Consider the following 18,798-nt stretch of genomic DNA (forward strand, 5'->3'; position numbering starts at 1 on the left):
GCAATGGTCCCATAACACTCCCCTGTGGCACGCCAGAGGTTACTTTAACGTCTGCAGACTTCTCTCCATTGAGAACAACATGCTGTGTTCTGTTTGCTAAAAACTCTTCAATCCAGCCACACAACCATTTGATGATCCACCCCAAAGTTACTCACTTTCAACCATCGTCTGGCTAGATCAGTTTCTTCCAGATATTCTCCATACGGTTTCTTCGCTTACTGCGTCATGTCCAAATGCTTTACTGATGTTTCTGCAACAGTTTACTAAATGGAATCCCGGTGTACATGTGTCATACAATATTAAGTACACTTATGTTTAGGTTGCGTCTGTATGAATCGTACAGTAAATAAGTACAAGTCAGATAGAGTGTTCACTTTTACGAATGTACACGCTTTTCTTTCTGATGCTCTATATCGATATAGCAGTATTCAGGATAATCCAGTTTACGTAATCCTGAAATCAGGAAAGTAGTAAGGAATATTTTAATAGTTTTAAAAGGGCAATATTAGGTCATATTTCCTTCTATTTTCACGAGCTATAAAACCGAATGGGCAACGGCCTTGCCGCAGTGGATACACCGGTTCCCGAGAGATCACCGACGTTAACCACTGTCGGGCGTGGTCGGCACTTGGATGGGTGACCATCCAGGCCGCCATGTGCTGTTGCCATTTTACGGGGTGCACTCAGCCTCGTGATGCCAATTGAGCAGCTACTCGACCGAATAGTAGCGGCTTCGGTCAAGAATACCATCTTACGACCGCGAGCGTGGTGTGCTGACCCCACGCCGCTCCTATCCGCATCCTCCACCGAGGAAGACACGGCGGTAGGATGGTCCATGTAGACCACTCGTGGCCTGAAGACGGAGTGCTTTTTTTACAAAACCGAATGAAATTATTGCATACTTAGAAAGTAATATAACGATTGTTCTTCGTCGAATAATAACTGGCAGCCGTCAAAGTCCTCCTCCATTAAGACTGTCTGATCAGTGTAATAGGTTACAGAAACAGAAGACAATACCGAAAACACAAAAAAAAACGATATAAAACCATAGATGAGTAATTGCAAGTGAGCCGTCCGAAGTGGCCGAGCGGTTCTAGGCGCTACAGTCTGGAACCGCGCGACCGCTACGGTCGCAGGTTCGAATCCTGCCTCGGGCATGGATGTGTGTGATGTCCTTAGGTTAGTTAGGTTTAAGTAGTTCTAAGTTCTAGGGGACTGGTGACCTCAGAAGTTAAGTCCCATAGTGCTCAGAGCCATTTTTGAATTGCAAGTGAATTCCTTACAAAAAATGATGGAACCGGAAATAAGGCTACAAATGGATCTCAGACATTCTTATGTTAACGCGAGGATGACTCTTCATTGACAGTGCAGAAAGGGACAGTGTCATATGAAAGTACGAAAATGCTGGAAGCGGCATGCGAACCGTCGCAGATGTGATATTGACCGAAATCTCCGAACGTCATTCATATTTATAGAAGCCTTCTTCCATCGCTCAAAGAGTACGCAAGCGGTCAGCTATGGAGACGCCTCTGCAAAAATTTTATATCCAGGCACCGCCAAGACTATTCTCTTTACCACTTAAAAAAAAAGTCTTCATTCTATGTGAAAGATGATGCATAAGCGTTACATCTTCCTTTATGCTTTATTTATGCACATTAAAACCTGAAGTGACGGATTAAACAGTTTGGTGTAAAACTTATTCAATTACAATAATGAACATCTATCCTGTCCTTTTATTTCAATGGACTCAATCGATCTAGTGAAGTCTCACGACAGCTGAATGAAATTTTAAAACGGCATTATCTTTAAAATAAGAAAATTAAAGCGATACTGAGATAATATCAGACACAGCAACAATGTCACCAAGATTTGGGGCATACTTGATTGTGCTCAATTTATATTTTTTTTCTCTGAAAAGTGTAGTAACTTTTATATCGTTCATTAACGCAGTACGTCATATATTTTATACAAGGTAAACAGTTTTTACTTCATATTAGAGCGAAATAATTCCTCTTGCTTCAGTCTTATATGGAACGTTATCAATAAACTGAAATTCAGGAGGAGAGATAGAAGATTATAAGAAGAGTTACAAGAGCTGATAAATGATTTTAAAAAAGGACGTACGAAATGGTAATGGGGATATTAATGTCGAAGTATCTCAAAACCTAAAGCATTATTTTTCATATGTGCTACGGTAGCGAGATGTGTACATGCCACGTAACGCGGCAGATAGTTTCAAAGCGTGAGAACGCAGGATAGGCAAGAGCCGTGTCATGCTGGAACTTATAAAGAAGGCAGGGATTAACCTGCGAGGCTTGCCACAAAGGAGCATAACTTCCATCACTTATATTTTCTGTTTAAATATTAATAAACATCCCCAGCCGTGTTTGTGATGTTACTTGCACTGATAGCTTGTTAATAATAATTTCTATAAGTTTCAGTCCACTAAATACAAATCTCAGTTACCGTTGCTAGTTGTTAGTGAAAACCACGGACCAGTCACTGTCGTGCACTGAGCGGGCAGGTGCCAATCCGTTAAGATAGTCATACCACTCTATAACCTTTTCCGAAGGAGGCAGTACGAAACTCTGTGTGCACAATGTGATCTCGGGTTAAGACGGAATAATTTATTAACATTGACTCGGATGACGTTATTATGCGAGCTTGCGTTAAATTCGTACGGTTCTTTCTACTGGGATTTTTGCCGTGCTCTAGAAATATCTAGTATCCAGAAATTTTACCCATAGCATAGATAGTAGAGTGAATCTCAAAATCTTTTTCTTGATCCTTTGGTTCTATAAATAGATATAAAATCAAATAGCACCCCAACAGTGAGTAACTTCATTTTTAACTGCCTTGAATTCCTTTCCATTTGTCATTTCGTTATGCATTGTCTGCTGCATGCATTTTAGAATCTGCAGCCACTGGAGAAGAAAACAACCGGGACAGAGGTTACGAAACATCTTTACATGACAAGAGGTATGCAAGTTGCCTCCAGATGTGATAGGGAAACTGAGCACGGACATTATTTATTAAAATCCACCTTTTTTGTAGATCATGGCGCATCTTTTTGGGGAAAGTATTATAACTATTCAGAAACCCACCGTGTTGTATTTGAGACTTACAATTTGTATCTTTTGTGAACTATACTGGACGTACATTCATGAAAACTTTACAACCTTAATGACCAAATGTCTATATTTTACAAAATAAAAAAGAATTGTACAGGATGTGACAGACTTAATTCGTTTTAGAATTTGAAGTAATCCTAGATTCGTACGACGGAAAGTAACATATCAAAAGTAAATAAATAAATGAATAAAAAAGGAAAATACATACTCATGAGGTTGGGTATCAGAATTGCTTATTATGAGAATTTTTTTAAGAATGGAGAGGTAGACCAGAACAAGGTAAGTAAGAAGTACAGTCTCTCAGAACATGAAGATTATTAAAAAAGGATGTATCTGCTGGAAGAAAATGATTGTGGAGTGTCTTCATAAGGATGAAAGAAGACTGAATGAAAATTTGGCAAAAGAATCTATTGAAGTAATAAATGTAGAAGACAAAACACAAACTTATGTTGAGAATTAGTTAAAATGGTAGCTGTCTCAGTAACTTATAACAGAAAGAAAACTGTACAAGCTATCCAAGTTTTCTATAATTCTGAATGTACTTAAAGAGCTGAATCTCAATCTCTGATAGGTATAAACGAAAAAAAATTCTGGAGGTAATTCTATATGAAATGTGAAGAGATATTGGAGGATGAAGAAAAAAAAATATATAAATGGTTGAAGTTGGAGCCAAAGTAAAAGATCAGGTAATGCTATAAATGTTTACAGAATGACTGTCGAAGGAGAAAATTCTGCCGGCCGGAGTGGCCGAGCGGTTCTAGGCGCTACAGTCTGGGACCGTGCGACCGCTACGATCGCAGGTTCGAATACTGCCTCGGGCATGGATGTGTGTGATGTCCTTAGGTTAGTTAGGTTTAAGTAGTTCTAAGTTCTAGGAGACTGATGACCACAGCAGTTAAGTCCCATAGTGCTCAGAGCCATTTGAACCATTTTATTTTTTGAGAAAATTCCATAAAATTGACATAAGGCAAATAATTCTTCTTCATAAGAAACGACAAGAACAGTCTTACATAACTATCTGTCAATCTAATCACCGTAAGTGAAAATGTTCTGTGCAATTTTCGTCGGTCACATGTGGAAAAAACTTAGATTTTGATCAGGTGAAGGAACAAATTGTCTTAGAATAGTACAATTGACCATTTTCAAGTCTTGAAGCAAATTATAGATAGAAACAAAGAGTATTAAGTGTCACTTTTATCTGCTAATCATAGTTTCAACAAAATCTGTACTAGCATCCCTTGGGAATCAGAGTGGTGATTCAACCTACGTTAGTGGGGTGAAAGATATGTATTCGCCAGATAAATTTCCAGTAAACTCCACAAAGACAATGGATAATTCAGAACTATGAAGAATATGGCTAGGAGATCCCATTTCACCAAAACGTTTCTCAGATATCCTAGAAGAAATTTTCGCAGCCTTAAACTAGGAAATACGAAGAAATATTACATTCCAATGGAAAATATCTGAACCAGCTTCCTTTTGTGGATGCTACTGTACTGCTTGACTTTAGTCCAGATAAACTTCAACAATGATTGGCAATGCCTAGTAGATCAACTTTGGAAATTGCCCGAAAATCACTTGAAATAAGACAAAACAATTTATAACTGAAATATCAAAAACAAAACATTGCAAATGAATGATGAAACTATAAAACCATTTGCAGAGCTGTTGTGCTTAGGGCAGTTTACGACAGCGATTGGATGACGAATAAATTAAATCAAGCAAATGAGTAATAATGATCTTGGGTGCTTTTGGTAGAATAAGCAGGGTTTTCGAAACTTAGCTCTGATTTGCGTGAAAAGGAATGTTTATAATTTGTACGTATTACAACTTTTGAAATATGACAGTGACATTCAAAATATGACAATTACTTAACTAGCAACGAGCAGAAAAATCGATAAATTTATCCTGGATCATAAAACGTAATTATGGTTGTAATGAAAGTGCGACGTGGGATGATGAGACCTGTAGCTAGACGAATAGATGATAGCCAGACTGAGGAACGTCTTTACTAGATTACCGACACACAAAAGAAAACTGAGACGAGGAGCTTCTAATGATGGACAGACGACTATATTAAACACCGAAGAAAACGCGCGCAGAAGTCTAGAGGAGGTCTTCATCCAGCAACGGATGTTTAATACATTTTGATAATGTGGAACCTTAGAGCTCGACTTTAAAACCAGTGTACAGACTTTTATAAAGAAACCGCAACAAAGCTGAAGGACAGTAATATTTTGGTAGGTGAGACATAGTAAACATATCTTAAACATAATAAAGATAGATTCTTGCGTTAGGAAGTTTTGCTTGTTTTGAAACATGCTGTTAGACTGAATTATGGACTGGGAACAGGAGAAAGAAGTGATGAGAAAAGAGAAAGTGAGAGACAGAAACGCTGCGAAAAATAGTTGGAGAGGAAGTTGAGAGAAAAGGGGAGAGGGTATGAAAAGATGCAAGGCGATGGATAGAAAGAAAGATTGTTCAAAACCAGTAGTTAACTCAATGTAAAATTGTTAAAGGCCGGTGTAAAGGGTATAATGCTATACAGAATTGCAGCTGTAAACGTACGTAAAACAAACTGTACGAAGTGACAACAGTTACTAGCTTGCTGCAAAAAAAAAGTCTCCACAATCTTCATGTCTTTTAGTTCTGAAATGTATATTGTGGTTTCAACAAATAATCCTTTCTTCTTCGAAAACATCGTGCGAAACCCAAGTATTTTTTCCACTCATGGGCGTCAATATGACAACGATCAAAGAAATCGATTATAGTTCCCATCACTGGACTTACCGCAACGTATTCAATTCTTTGCAATGACAGTGTCACTGACACTGTACAGAAATGGTGATAAGGTTCTTGGGATGGCGAATCTAAGTATGAATGATTGATATGAGAAATAACTGTAGGGTTAGTAGATGGGCTGGAGAGGAAAATGAATCGTTAAATATCACATTACAAACCCAAAGGGAGCCTCGAACATCGCTCCTCACCTTTCTTAATATTGATTGTAACCTATGATGAGAGATTAGCCAAGGACGTCCTGCACTACAGCACAAAAGAAAGGAGAGAAGTAGGTCGACCAAGGGAACGTTGGTCATAAGCTTTGTGACGACGGTTCAAGCATGTGCCTAACCCTGTATGTAAGTCGATGACGATGACCTATGACAATGTATTTTGTGTGTGAAAGGTCTTTTGGTCATATGATAAGTAACATTGGACACATACCATAAATGTCAACCAGAAATAAAGCGTGTCGACGTAACATAAGACAATCGGATGAATTCAGCCATTAATACATCATTAGGCAGGCTTTGATTCACGATTCTTGAATAATAATTTTAACACAAATTTCAGTGGCGTAGAAAACATTTGTAGATTGTTTTAAAGGATTACTTCGGCTAGTGCACCTGGGTCTATTTATTACGAAGAATGGCCGACCATATATTCACAGAAATAATAACTTTGAAAAAAAGACGAGAATTTCGTACAAAAATTTCAGGAACTGTATTCAGTATGGGATCTGAAATATTCCGAAGCCCCTCACAAACGCGTCCCTTTGGGTTCATGAAGATTACGATGAAGAGAGCAAATGAAGATGCTCGCAACCAGTAACTCAATTCTTGTTATTTCCGATAATGGGACGAAACAAACGTTTAAAATACGGTGAATGAAAAATTTGTTTGCCTTCGATGTCAAAGAAACTTTCCTTATGCAAAACTTGACATAGCATATTTTCGTACATTTCTGAGAGATTATCACTTATGGAAAATGAGGAACAAGTAACCCTTATCACAGTTTCTTGTAACTCGCTCAAGAGCCTCTCTTCCGTGAAGTGCAGGCACTCTGGCCTTGCAGTTCACATCACGTTGGCCGAAAAGGACAGAAACACATTAAGGTAGTAGAGAAGGACAATGGTCAAATGTGGGGAAACATTTCGAGAGGCAACGTTAACCGGGCATAAAAACGCGCCACTTTCGCGTACTGACGGCGCCTGCCTGCCCCCAAAATAAATCTCTGTCCCGGCGGAAACAATAAAGAATCTTCCGCAATGTGATTTATATAACGTGCTATCTCACCATCTCCCAACAAAATCTTTCGCAACAAGTGCACCCTCCAACGACAGTATTCCCCTATAAATCACCGATTCCGAAACCTCGTACACGACTTCTCAGAGAGGACATTCGAAGTTTACTTTGTTGCCTGAGCAGGACCACAACGTGTTTATTTCCTTCAGAAGGGTTAATGAGTTACTTCATTAAAGACCTTTAGCGCAAATCTGTTATTTGTTATATACTACTGTCGTAACTTATTCCTTATTTAACTGAAGATGAGCCGGCCGGAGTGGCCGTGCGGTTCTAGGCGCTACAGTCTGGAACCGAGCGACCGCTACGGTCGCAGGTTCGAATCCTGCCTCGGGCATGGATGTGTGTGATGCCCTTAGGTTAGTTAGGTTTAATTAGTTCTAAGTTCTAGGCGACTGATGACCTCAGAAGTTAAGTCGCATAGTGCTCGGAGCCATCTGAACTGAAGATGAGACGAGTGTGACGAAGGTTTTGATGTTTTGTGAAGTGTCTCACTCTGGTCTAAGCTTTCAGGCTGGACAGTTTAGTGTGTTGCATAGTGGCTGGCTCATCCCTTTTATTCTAGCAATCAGCAAACCACAGCTATTTGATATTTCATTTTAATTTTTTCAACTAACTTTTTTTTCCTTTTTCCTCTGTTTTGGATCCGACAACGTGATTCTTGTTGGTTCTTGTGTGTGTGAGTGTGTGTGTGTGTGCGTGCGTGTGTGTGTGTGTGTATGAGTGTGTTTGTGTCAGTGTGTTTAGGACGTACTTTATGTTATTATTTGCAGTTCACTTTATCCACATATGCCTTATTAAATTTTAGTACTGACACTAATAACCTTGCCGTCATCATAATCATCAACACATACTTTTTTCTTGGAAATTGGTGATCATTTTAATTTATGCTCTTTATACCTGCATTTGTCACCCTCAGAAACCACGTTTGGTGCAAATAATGTATCGCTTGCTCCCATTCATTAGTTCCTTCACGGTTGATGTGAGGACGGAACGATAGACCCGCTTCCGTTTATGTATGTTCTTCTTTTATTTCATTAGAAATAACGCTTACTTTATAAGCGTACAGAGGGATTTTAATGTGCCCTTTTTTCACCAGTCTGCAGATATGAATTAACAGAAACTAATTTTGTACTTCTAAATAACTGAATTGTAATGTATCTAGCTTGAGTTCATGGGACATTTCTGCTACACTATCGTTCTGACTAACCGACTAAGCAGATGCAAAGCAGTAGCCCTGAACCTCTATTCAGGAGAAATAGGGTTAAATTCTATTCCAAACCATTCACCTTTAGGTTTTCTGTGGTGTCCCTCATTCATTGAAGGTGGATGGTGAAGCTATTGCTTTGTGAAATACACAGCTGATTGAAACTTCCTGACAGATTAAAACTGTGTGCCGGACCGAGTTCGAGTCTCGGTCCGGCACACAGTTTTAATCTGCCAGGAAGTTTCATATCAGCGAACACTCCGCTGCAGAGTGAAAAGCTCATTCTGGACACAGCTGATTACCTTCCCCATTATCCTAACCAAGCTGTTCTTAGCCTCTAAATACCTGATCGCTGAAGATGCGTTAAACCCAATTGGTCTAATTTTTCCCTCATACTGAATAGATAAGAGCGCGACATACTTCGCGACTCTTGTGCGAATCTGCTGAACCTCCTCTATACCGTAATTAGCTAATTTTCCAGATACGTTAACAACACCTAAGAATTATGTTGAGAGATTTTGTAAACGACTTTAGTAGTGGGTGAGTTCAGGGCCGCTGAGAACCAGGACTGGACCCGCGGCAGGATGCGTGATTGGGCCGAATCTCCGAATGTAGCAATCCGATTTTATTGTTATTTTAAAGAAGGTTTGACACGACTTAAACATAACACAATTTGGGGAACACTGGAAATACTCAGTGGGATGAAATATACATGGTGGAGAAAAATTGTGTCAGGAAATTTTGACCCAGAATAGCTCATGTCAGTAGGAACCAAAATTACTAATGTTGTGTAGGTCGACAACGCACAATTTTTAAACTACGGAAACTTGGCGCCACGCACTCCGATTCGCCGCGGAATTGTCCTGTTGCCGGATGCTCTGGACAACGCATGACCGCGAATGTTTTGCCTGCCGGAGATCGCGATGTATCCAAGGCGGCAGCACGCTCGATGGTAGCGCGCCAGCCTTCCAATCTGGGGCCTGGCGGCGAATCCGTCGGGGTTCCGACACATCCATTAGTTTCATGATAAGACGTACCGGGAACTAACCCGTCAACAGCTGTTAGTTTGCATACAGAAAGTCTCTTACAAATTCTGTCGGCCCTGAAAAGGGTTTTTTTTTTTTTTTTTTTTTTTTTTTTTTTAGCTAGGACATTGGTTACTTAAAGCAGGTGCTCGAACTGGCGACCCTCTGACGCGACACAATCTTGGTAACGTCGAACGGTATTTTGCCGAACTGTTTCAAAGATTCCTGGCAATGCCCTGATGTGATTGGCGGCATGTTGAATGCGATGCGTTAATTCCTCTCCGTTTCTAGGTGGTTCGCGTCCGGGTGGGTGAACTAGAGCCTTAAAGAATCCCCACAGGAAAAAGTCCGGTGGCGTGAGGTCTGGTGATCACGGGGGCCGTGTCCTACGAACACCTCTGCCAATTACCCGCCGTCGAAGAGTTCATTTAAATATCCGCGAATAGCACGACTGTAATGTGCGGGCGCCCCATCATGTGCACGCACGTGCGTAGCCGTGTACAGGGGAAGATCTTACAGTAGGCCTGGTATAGTTTCTTGCAAAAAGTGAAGGTAATTTGCCCCGGTAAGTCGAGGAGCTAGACGGACCGGCCCAGTCAGATGGTCACCCATAACGCCTGCCCAAATGTTAAGCGGAAATCGTTCCTGGTGGACGTACGTGACGTGATGATTTCCCCTTGCCCAGTAATGAACGTTTCGAGTGTTGTAAAGGCCATCCGGATGGAAGATGCACTTGTCGGTAAACAACACAACGGCGGGGAAGTCGGGATCTAGTGCAACACGTCGCAGAAACCACCGGCAAAACCCTAGCCTGTGTTCATATTCCGCTACAGGATTTAGGTCTTGGACAGGTTGGAAACTAAAGGGATGCTGGCCGTCATCCCTCAAAACCTCCCAGACTAACCTATGAGTGACCCGCATGTCGTGTCCAGTCGTTCGAGTACTTGTCGTAGGTGCTTCCTTGAAGCACTCGAGAACAGTCTCTTCAAATGCAGCATCCCGTAGTGTTCGAGATCTTCCAGCATCTCCATGATATCCCGATAACGAGCCTGTTTCGCCAAGTGGCCGGTGAATTGCTGTAAATGTTTGCGAGTGTGGGTGGCGTCTTGCTGGGTTCTGTTCCTCATACAACTGTCGAGCTTCATGTGCATTACCGTCGGCTAGTCCATAAACAAAAACCATATCTCGTTGTTCTTCAAACGAATATTGTTCCGCCATGATTACAGTATGACTAAATCGCAGGTGACGTGTGTGTGCTCTGAAGCGACGCTTATGTGTGAATGCCTCTGAAGTGAGGTGGAAACAAACAGCAAGACCTATTCGACACGTGTGCTTATAACGTTGGGGCATTGACGGGGCGAGGGACGTCTGCATGTGTGAACCGGCAACCGACGAACGGCAACAGGGCAATCCCCCGGCCAATCGGAGCTCGTGGTGCCAAGTGCCTGTAGTTTAAAAAAGGTGCGTTGTCGACCTACAAAACACTAGTAATTTTGGTTCCTACTGGCTTCAGCTATCCAGGGTTAAAATTTCGTGACACAATTTTTCTTCACCCTGTATAATAAACATAATTCCTTCTTAAAGACTAAACATATGTTCACAAATATGATGTATACGAGTATATAATGGCACCATACGTTGCACGAGATATTGCCGGTGAAATTGGAGCAAACTAACAGTTGTTCATGGCTTTAGAAATTAAATCAGAGCGCGTAGTACCATATACATGTATCATCGAGCCACTATTAGCAGCACTCAGTTAGCTGCAGTGTTATCCTGTATTACAGAGCTGGTAAAAATTCGAAGAAACTATACAGACGGTGACATATCATTGTACTGTATTTAGAAAGCAGATGTCCCCGAAGAAATGCGCAAATTATTCCTACGCAAAGCAGAAAAATTATGTACGGGTGTATCAGAGTAACTGGTCCCAATTTTCTAATGCAAAGAATATGAATATAAACATTACTTACCACTAATACATTGTCTGCAAATGTTTCATTTTCTATAAAAAAAAGTCAGTTCTCCTCACTCAGATTTTAGATGCTTTTTTTTTCAGCTGTTATTCTTACCATGGAAACAATAAATTACTGAAATTAGTTTCTTATTATAAGTCACAGGGTATCTGCTGTGAAATGTGTTTACTTAGTTTTGGGTATTAAAATTCAAACATTGTTTCTCTGAAAATGTAAAAAAACAAGCTTCCTAATTAGAGGAATAACGCTAAAAGTTAAATTTCCTGTCTCCAGTATACAATTTTTTTTTTCGAGCATGTTTTCTGCGTTCACATTTCTGATTTCCACACACATTACCAATCACAATTAGAACAGACTGCGGTAGCTACAAGTTTAAATAATATTTATAACTGTATTTACAATTTTCATTATATATAATTATAATAATTTCACAAAAAGAAAACGTTTTATATGACACTTGCATTATGTGCCATTGCTACGATCATGCTCTCATTTTCACACTCATTTGGCAATGAAGTCCTTACACCACTTTTACTACAATATAAAGTTTTCTTCATCCCAGCACAAGGTCAAACCAATGCGATACTGGACGTTGCTTTATTAAGAAAAATGTTTAATTTCATGCCCTCTAATATTTCAGAAAATTATAAACAGTAATTGTGATATATCTTGTATAGTGTTCTATCACAGTCAGAATGATTGCGAATGTAATAAAACAGAAACAGTCGTAATCCATGCCTCCAGTTTCCCACTGCGGCTTTGACAGAACACACAAATCAGATAAATCATGAAGAAGTGTACGAAGATTAAATACGAGTATATCGAGTAAGAATACCAGCGCTATGATGCTTTCATGGAGTTCGAGACTGAAAGAAACCTGATAAATATTGGTTTGAAAATTATCGATGAAGATAGTTATCAGCAACCTAAGACTATCACAGCTAGGGAACTGTGTGATAGATTGACCAAGACCTGCATGGCTAGAGAGAAAACTTTACGAGTGACGAACTTACAAATTTAGCTTTATATATTACTCAATAATGAATTATTGTAAAATGTATGTACGCTCCATTTAATTGAATTTTTTAATTCGTTCAGTTTACTTTCACTTTGCTTTGTAACAAAAGTCTAAGTATTATACCGTTTTGTACATTGACGAATGTCTGGTGCCAGTCGCTGCGATATGGTGTGTTCTATCTCGCTCGTTCCCTGAAATGCTCACATATTTCAGTAAACAAACATCAGTGCACTCGCATGTGAAACGCAGTGAGTTGTGACAGGGGTAGCATACTATAAGCTTCTTGCCTATAAAACTGTAAGTGGTGCTTTGCGAGCTTTTCGTTCAGTAAACGTTTGAATCACAGCATCAAAGTCTAGTTCCCTTGCCAAATTATGTGCCGTTGCCAGGGTTCACAAATTTGTGAAACGTTGTTACTGCGTAGTTGATATGGAATTGCTTTTAACATGAGCCAGAGTGCTGAATGACATTTCTACTTCTACTACAGCCGTAGAAGAGTCTAAAAGATATGCAAGCTACACACACGTTTGGAAATAAGCTTGAAATTTTAAACTCGTGCATTTTATTCAAGAGTTTAATTGTTCCAAGTCAATGTACCCCAAGTTTGAAGTATGAATAGTTTTCAAATATTTCCTTTCTTATTCTAAATTTGTTGTGACATCATTTTAGTATTCATTGGTAAATGACTTACATGCCTGAGCGACCTGGTCGTCAACCTTCGTGTATTTCCATAAAAATACAAATGTTTAGTCTATAATCTTCAATGTTTCACGTAAGGTTTTCGAGTTAGACACTCGATTGTCAGTGATGACTTTAAAAAAGTCTCGAATAAATCTTCTCAATTTACATCTTTTACATCATACCTCGTTTCATCATCAAATGATTTTCTCTTCTTAGTCTGCGTCTCCGGAAATTCAGAATCGTTATAAGTTGCACTGGTAACATCTTCATATTCAGGTCGAATGGTGTCCCAGTTTTCGTGAAGATATTTTAAGTTATTTAATAAACTCTTAAGGTATCTTATCTCACTACCAGTAGTAGTATTTTGAGCTTGTAGTAATTTGATTCTGTAGTCGACACCTTTAGCGAAATTGATGTCATGATTGAACACATGAAAAATCTGTCATAATCCAAAAAATCCGTACTACAGAACGTTTTCCAGCTGACATATACTGAGAGTTTCAACAGAAATGGTAATCTAATCCGAGTGAGCTGCAACTGGTCTTACAGTGTAAACATGAGCACTCCGACGGTTATTAGGCGCGGAAAATAAAGAACTTCCAACACACTGTTTCAGAATTTCCCATCGTTGAGGACTGGAAGCGACCAGATTATAAGGAAGGTGAACCACTCTGAAAAGAGGTATTGGTTCATGACGATTTTCAGCTGCGTGTACACCACATAAGATTATGACAAGCACCCAGAGAAAATTTTGCAAGGGGATTCCAATTACGAAAATGTTTCCAACCTCCTTCATAACAGTCTCTCGTATTACCTCTGTTATAATAAACTCGTCTGAGGCATACACTGATAGGAACTGACAGTTTCACAGGTATTGCTAGAATTAGATGTGCAACAGCAACTCTTGTAGCGCTTTCCAACTTCTAGCCCTTCACAGACCTTGCATATGCGTTTCGCAAGAACTGTATCGTAGTGACTCAAGAACTCTAATATTCCATTATCTGGATCTTCAATTTTTTGGATGAACCTCTGAAGGCCAAGCTTCTTTGACTCAGAAATAATGTTACATCAAGCAACATGAGGGTTTCCATGTAAGTTGGTTACTCTACGGACGAACAAAAGAAGTACATTATCTCTTTACCTACGGGCATTAGCATAACCAATGTACCAGGTTTCACGTCATTGCATTTCTTCACTTTGCTATTCGTCCGGGAAAACTATGTACACAAGACAAGAAATCGACGCACCATGAAGGAATTATCCAAATTGGACGGAAAACGGTTTCTGCCTGTACAGACAAACAAATGATTACAGTTTCAAAATAATTGATAATTTATTCAAGAAAAAGAATTTCACACATTTTCAATCAATGCCAAGAGGAATAGCAGCTTGAAAAAGAGCCAGAAGTGGACCAACGCTTTATTGACTTGCTCAGAGTTGTTGGATGTCCTGAGGGACATCGTGCCAGATTCTGTGCAATTGACGGGTTGGATAGTTTAAATACCAAGCTGGTTGAGGGGTCCTTCTCCTAGTGCTCCAGAGTTCTCATATGGGGACAGATCCTGCTACCTCCCTGGCCGAAGTAAATTTTAGCAGGCACGAAGACAAGCAGTAGAAACTCGTTGTTTGCGGTAGGGCATTTTTCTGAAATATAAGCCTATGATGGCTTGGTATGAGGGCAACAACACGGGGCGTGAAATGATTGACCTGGTACTTGCTAAGGTCTTTTTTGAGCCACTAGTACCATGATACTTCCTAAAAGAGGCAATAAACATGCGAAATGCTCAGTCTTAAATTTTGTGACATTTTAGGGCTAAAATAATCATAAACAGTCCAGTCAACGAAGAAAAATTAGGGCAAAAAATTCATAGAGTCACAAATATTTTGTTCAGTGTTAGGGAGAGTGTCTTGAAAAACATGATAGTAATCCTGCCTGGCGTGTCGTCAGCGTGGAACGGTCGCTTTTCTAGGTTTTTCTTGGATATCTCAAAAATCGCGGCATCTAGCGTAACTATTCCCAGCACAAAATTAACCTACATAAAATATCGCGCAAACAAGGTTCTAATTAATCTTTTGTAGGACTAATAGTTCCCGGGTCACATGGGATTTAAAAATCGGAGATTATAAAAATTATTGTTTTAATAGTCTAAAAGTAAGGAATATTGTTAAGGACAAATGTGAAATTTTTATACCTCATTTGAGTGCTGTAGAATCGTATTAAGGGATAAACTGTGTTCTGGTAAACAGGGTGGAAAGGTAGATCGTCGAATTGCGGTCATGCACTTCCCTCCTTCATAGGTATGCAAAATTAAGAACGAGCAGGCAATTCCCCAACCACACTGCGTCACAAAATACAACTATAGGGTGTTATGCTAACCCTTCCGCAGCTCACCTTAGGAATCACTGACGTCGCGATGTGCAGACTTGTCCAGTGTGTTTATGTTCCACAAAGTGCGACTAACACAACGAGGAATACAGGTATGAATTTTTAATAGTAGTAACGCAAGTAACTCAATAGACAGTATCTACGTAAATCTCTGCACACTGTTCTACAATGTTAGAGGGAAACTGATTCTTAATCATTACGAACGGCAGCTGTAACGTTCTCCCGGGAAACGTATCTACCTCCACCACGAGTGCAGCTAACTTTTCGGTTTGCAGACAGACTATAATTCCCCAATTCTGCCAATTGAGTAAGCAAATCACTCAGTTCGTAATGGAGTTATTTTCGCTTCACTGAGTATGCATTTGCAGTTGTTAAATGAGCTATTACGTAAAAAAGCTCAACAGTTGGAGATGTCACCTGTCTGCTGCATTAGAAAGCATTCCCCAAATATAATACGCTGTCAATATTTAAGCGACAATGTCGATTTTACTAACTACATGATCAGTGGCTGGGGTACTTTTCGCAGCTTGAGTGTGTTAAATGCAGCACACCTGCCTCACTCTTCCAACATCTGAAGAAGACCACTGGCTTAAACTGGCTTCTTCTATAACAGAAGCAGATCACCCGAGTGTTATGCGACTTCCGATATCCAAACACAAGTTAAGCTATGCATTACAGCAGATTAAGGTGCAGATTTAAACATAATATATCCAATTCAGCCATACATGTCGCCAGTCATCTTACAAGATTTGTTATGGACGTCAGGTCAGTGGCTCCACTCTGTGCAGCCCACTCCACAAGTGCCAGCAGTTCCTAAGTGGGAGAGTGACAGCAGAAACGGATAAAACTTCGATAGTCCCATAGTGGAATTATCTCGCTTCATACGGCAATGTCGACACGAGACGGCCGGAATGAAAACATTTCGCCACCGAAGCTGGGTCATGTCAGAACAAAACATCGGCGTTTCTGGCGAGCCAGGTAGCAGACTTCAGCACAATGTAGTGGGTCAGAACAGCCAAACAGGGTCACGTTATCTTCGTTATGTGATAAAACAGAGACTAAGGCGAATGCAGTAAACGGTACCAAGAGCTTTTACGAACCAATTCTATACTACACTGAAGCTTGAAAGAAACTGTTATAGGCATTCGTATCCAAATACAGAGGAACGTTAACAGGAAGAATAGTCTGCCTGTGAAATGAAAACCGAGCACCGCTCGTGGTGGAGGAAGTCGACCTTCTCATAAGAGTGTTCCGAGATTGGCGTGGAATTTGTTCATGTGCTTTACATTGCGTTTGTTATGTTATCAACCCAATTCTGTATTCAGTGCAGTGTTAACACACTTCTGCTGGCCGCTGTGGCCCAGCGGTTCTAGGCGCTTTAGCCCGGAACTGCACTGCTGCTACGGTCGCAGGTTCGAATCCTGCCTCGGGCATGGATGTATGTGATGTCCTTAGCTTAGTTAGGTTTAAGTAGTTCTAAGTCTAGGAGACTTATGGCCTCAGATGTTAAGTCCCATAGGGCTTAGAGCCATTTGAACCATTCAACACACTTTTTGGAAAATAAACACACACACACACTGCCGCACGTTTCGCCAGTGATTCACGAGGCGAGCTGCATTTGGGTCGGCATAACTTTGTGAAACACTACGTACTTGTTTTTGTGACATAGTGAAGCAAAGAGAATGGGGAATTCCCTGGTAGCTCTTAATTTTACTGACCTAAGAGGGAAGTAAGTGCACAACCACAATCTGGCGACCTACTTTCCCTCATGCTTTTAACCACCACCTCCACGTCACCTCTCTACCTCGTTATACCCCCAGAACAGAAAGTTCTACTGCACCTAGATGTGATACACACATTTATTATTTGTTGTCAACCCAAATTACTTAACAATAAGCATCATCGTAATACCACCAAACAGTTTTTTTTTTTTTTATATGATTGTGACTTTTCCATCCTCTGCAACACATAACCTATTAGCCTCAGAGAAAAAATGAAAACGACCTTCTGAGTAGGAAATGTAACCTATTGTAATTTTTAATGGTAAACTTTTTCGCTAGATGTTGCGGTTTTCGAGATATTCAAGAAAAACTTTTAAAAAAGTGACCTCGCGTCCATACTTCACCGGTCAGGATTTTTAGTATGTCTTTCATGACAGCCCGCCTCCCTGACACTGTACAAAAATTGCAACTATACGAATTTTTCCCCCCAATCAACATTTCTTGGTCACAGCTGACTGCAACAAAAGTATAAAAAAAGGAAATTAGTCGAAGTAAGGTGATTTTCTAGAATACGTGTTTTCTAGTGTGCAATCTGGAAAGTGAGAAATCACATAGATTGAAAAGTTTAAAAGGTCCATAACTGACTTTGATACTGTTCTAGAAGAAACACTCATTCAGAAAAAAGGACATCGACGCAATTTGTTATTCATTACGACGAGGTACGGGAACTACAAGGTGGGGCAAATAAATGTGGCCCGGGCAAGTGAATACGATTTGTGGCAGCATTAACGGAGGAGGAAAAGAACTACAGTTACCTTCCACAGAATGGAGCCAGCCGGCCGGTGTGGCCGAGTGGTTCTAGGCGCTTCAGGTTGGAACCGCGCGACCGTTACGGTTGCAGGTTCGAATCCTGCCTCTGGCATGGATGTGTGTGATGTCCTTAGGTTAGTTAGGTTTAAGTAGTTCTAGGGGACTGATAGACCTCATATATTGAGTCCCATAGTGCTCAGAGCCATTTTTGAATCCATACAGCTGGCCGAACTTGGAGTTCATTTACACAGTGTTCACGGGTCACTGAGTTGTTAGCAGAGGTCAGTCTGGTGGCGGCTCTAGCTGGCCACCCACGTCACCTGATCTGTCAGTCTGTGGTGAGCCCTCAAGTCTAACAAGGGAACCTCCCCATCGCACCCCCCTCAGATTTAGTTATAAGTTGGCACAGTGGATAGGTCTTGAAAAACTGAACACACATCAATCGAGAAAACAGGAAGAAGTTGTGTGGAACTATGAAAAAATATACAAACTGAGTAGTCCATGTGCAGGATAGGCAACATCAAAGGAGGGGGGGTGGGGGTCAGGAGCGCCGTGGTCCGGTGGTTAGCGTGAGCAGCTGCGGAACGAGAGATCCTCGGTTCAAGACTTGTGAAAACTGTAATTTTTTATTTTCAGTCTGTGACAAACTCTTACGTTTTCATAGCTTTTTGGGAGTGATTACCACATCCACAAGAAAACCTAAATCGGGCAAGTTAGAAGAATCTTTTTACCCATTCGCCAAGTGTACAAGTTAGGTCGGT

General features: G+C 40.4%; 1 pseudogene; it reads left to right on the plus strand.

Annotated features, from left to right (window-relative positions):
• Positions 1-550: 550 nt before the first annotated feature.
• Positions 551-668, plus strand: LOC126249867 (5S ribosomal RNA; annotated as a pseudogene).
• Positions 669-18,798: the final 18,130 nt, after the last annotated feature.

The sequence above is a fragment of the Schistocerca nitens genome, chromosome 3 (assembly GCF_023898315.1).
Source record: "Schistocerca nitens isolate TAMUIC-IGC-003100 chromosome 3, iqSchNite1.1, whole genome shotgun sequence".
Classification (NCBI taxonomy): domain Eukaryota; kingdom Metazoa; phylum Arthropoda; class Insecta; order Orthoptera; family Acrididae; genus Schistocerca; species Schistocerca nitens.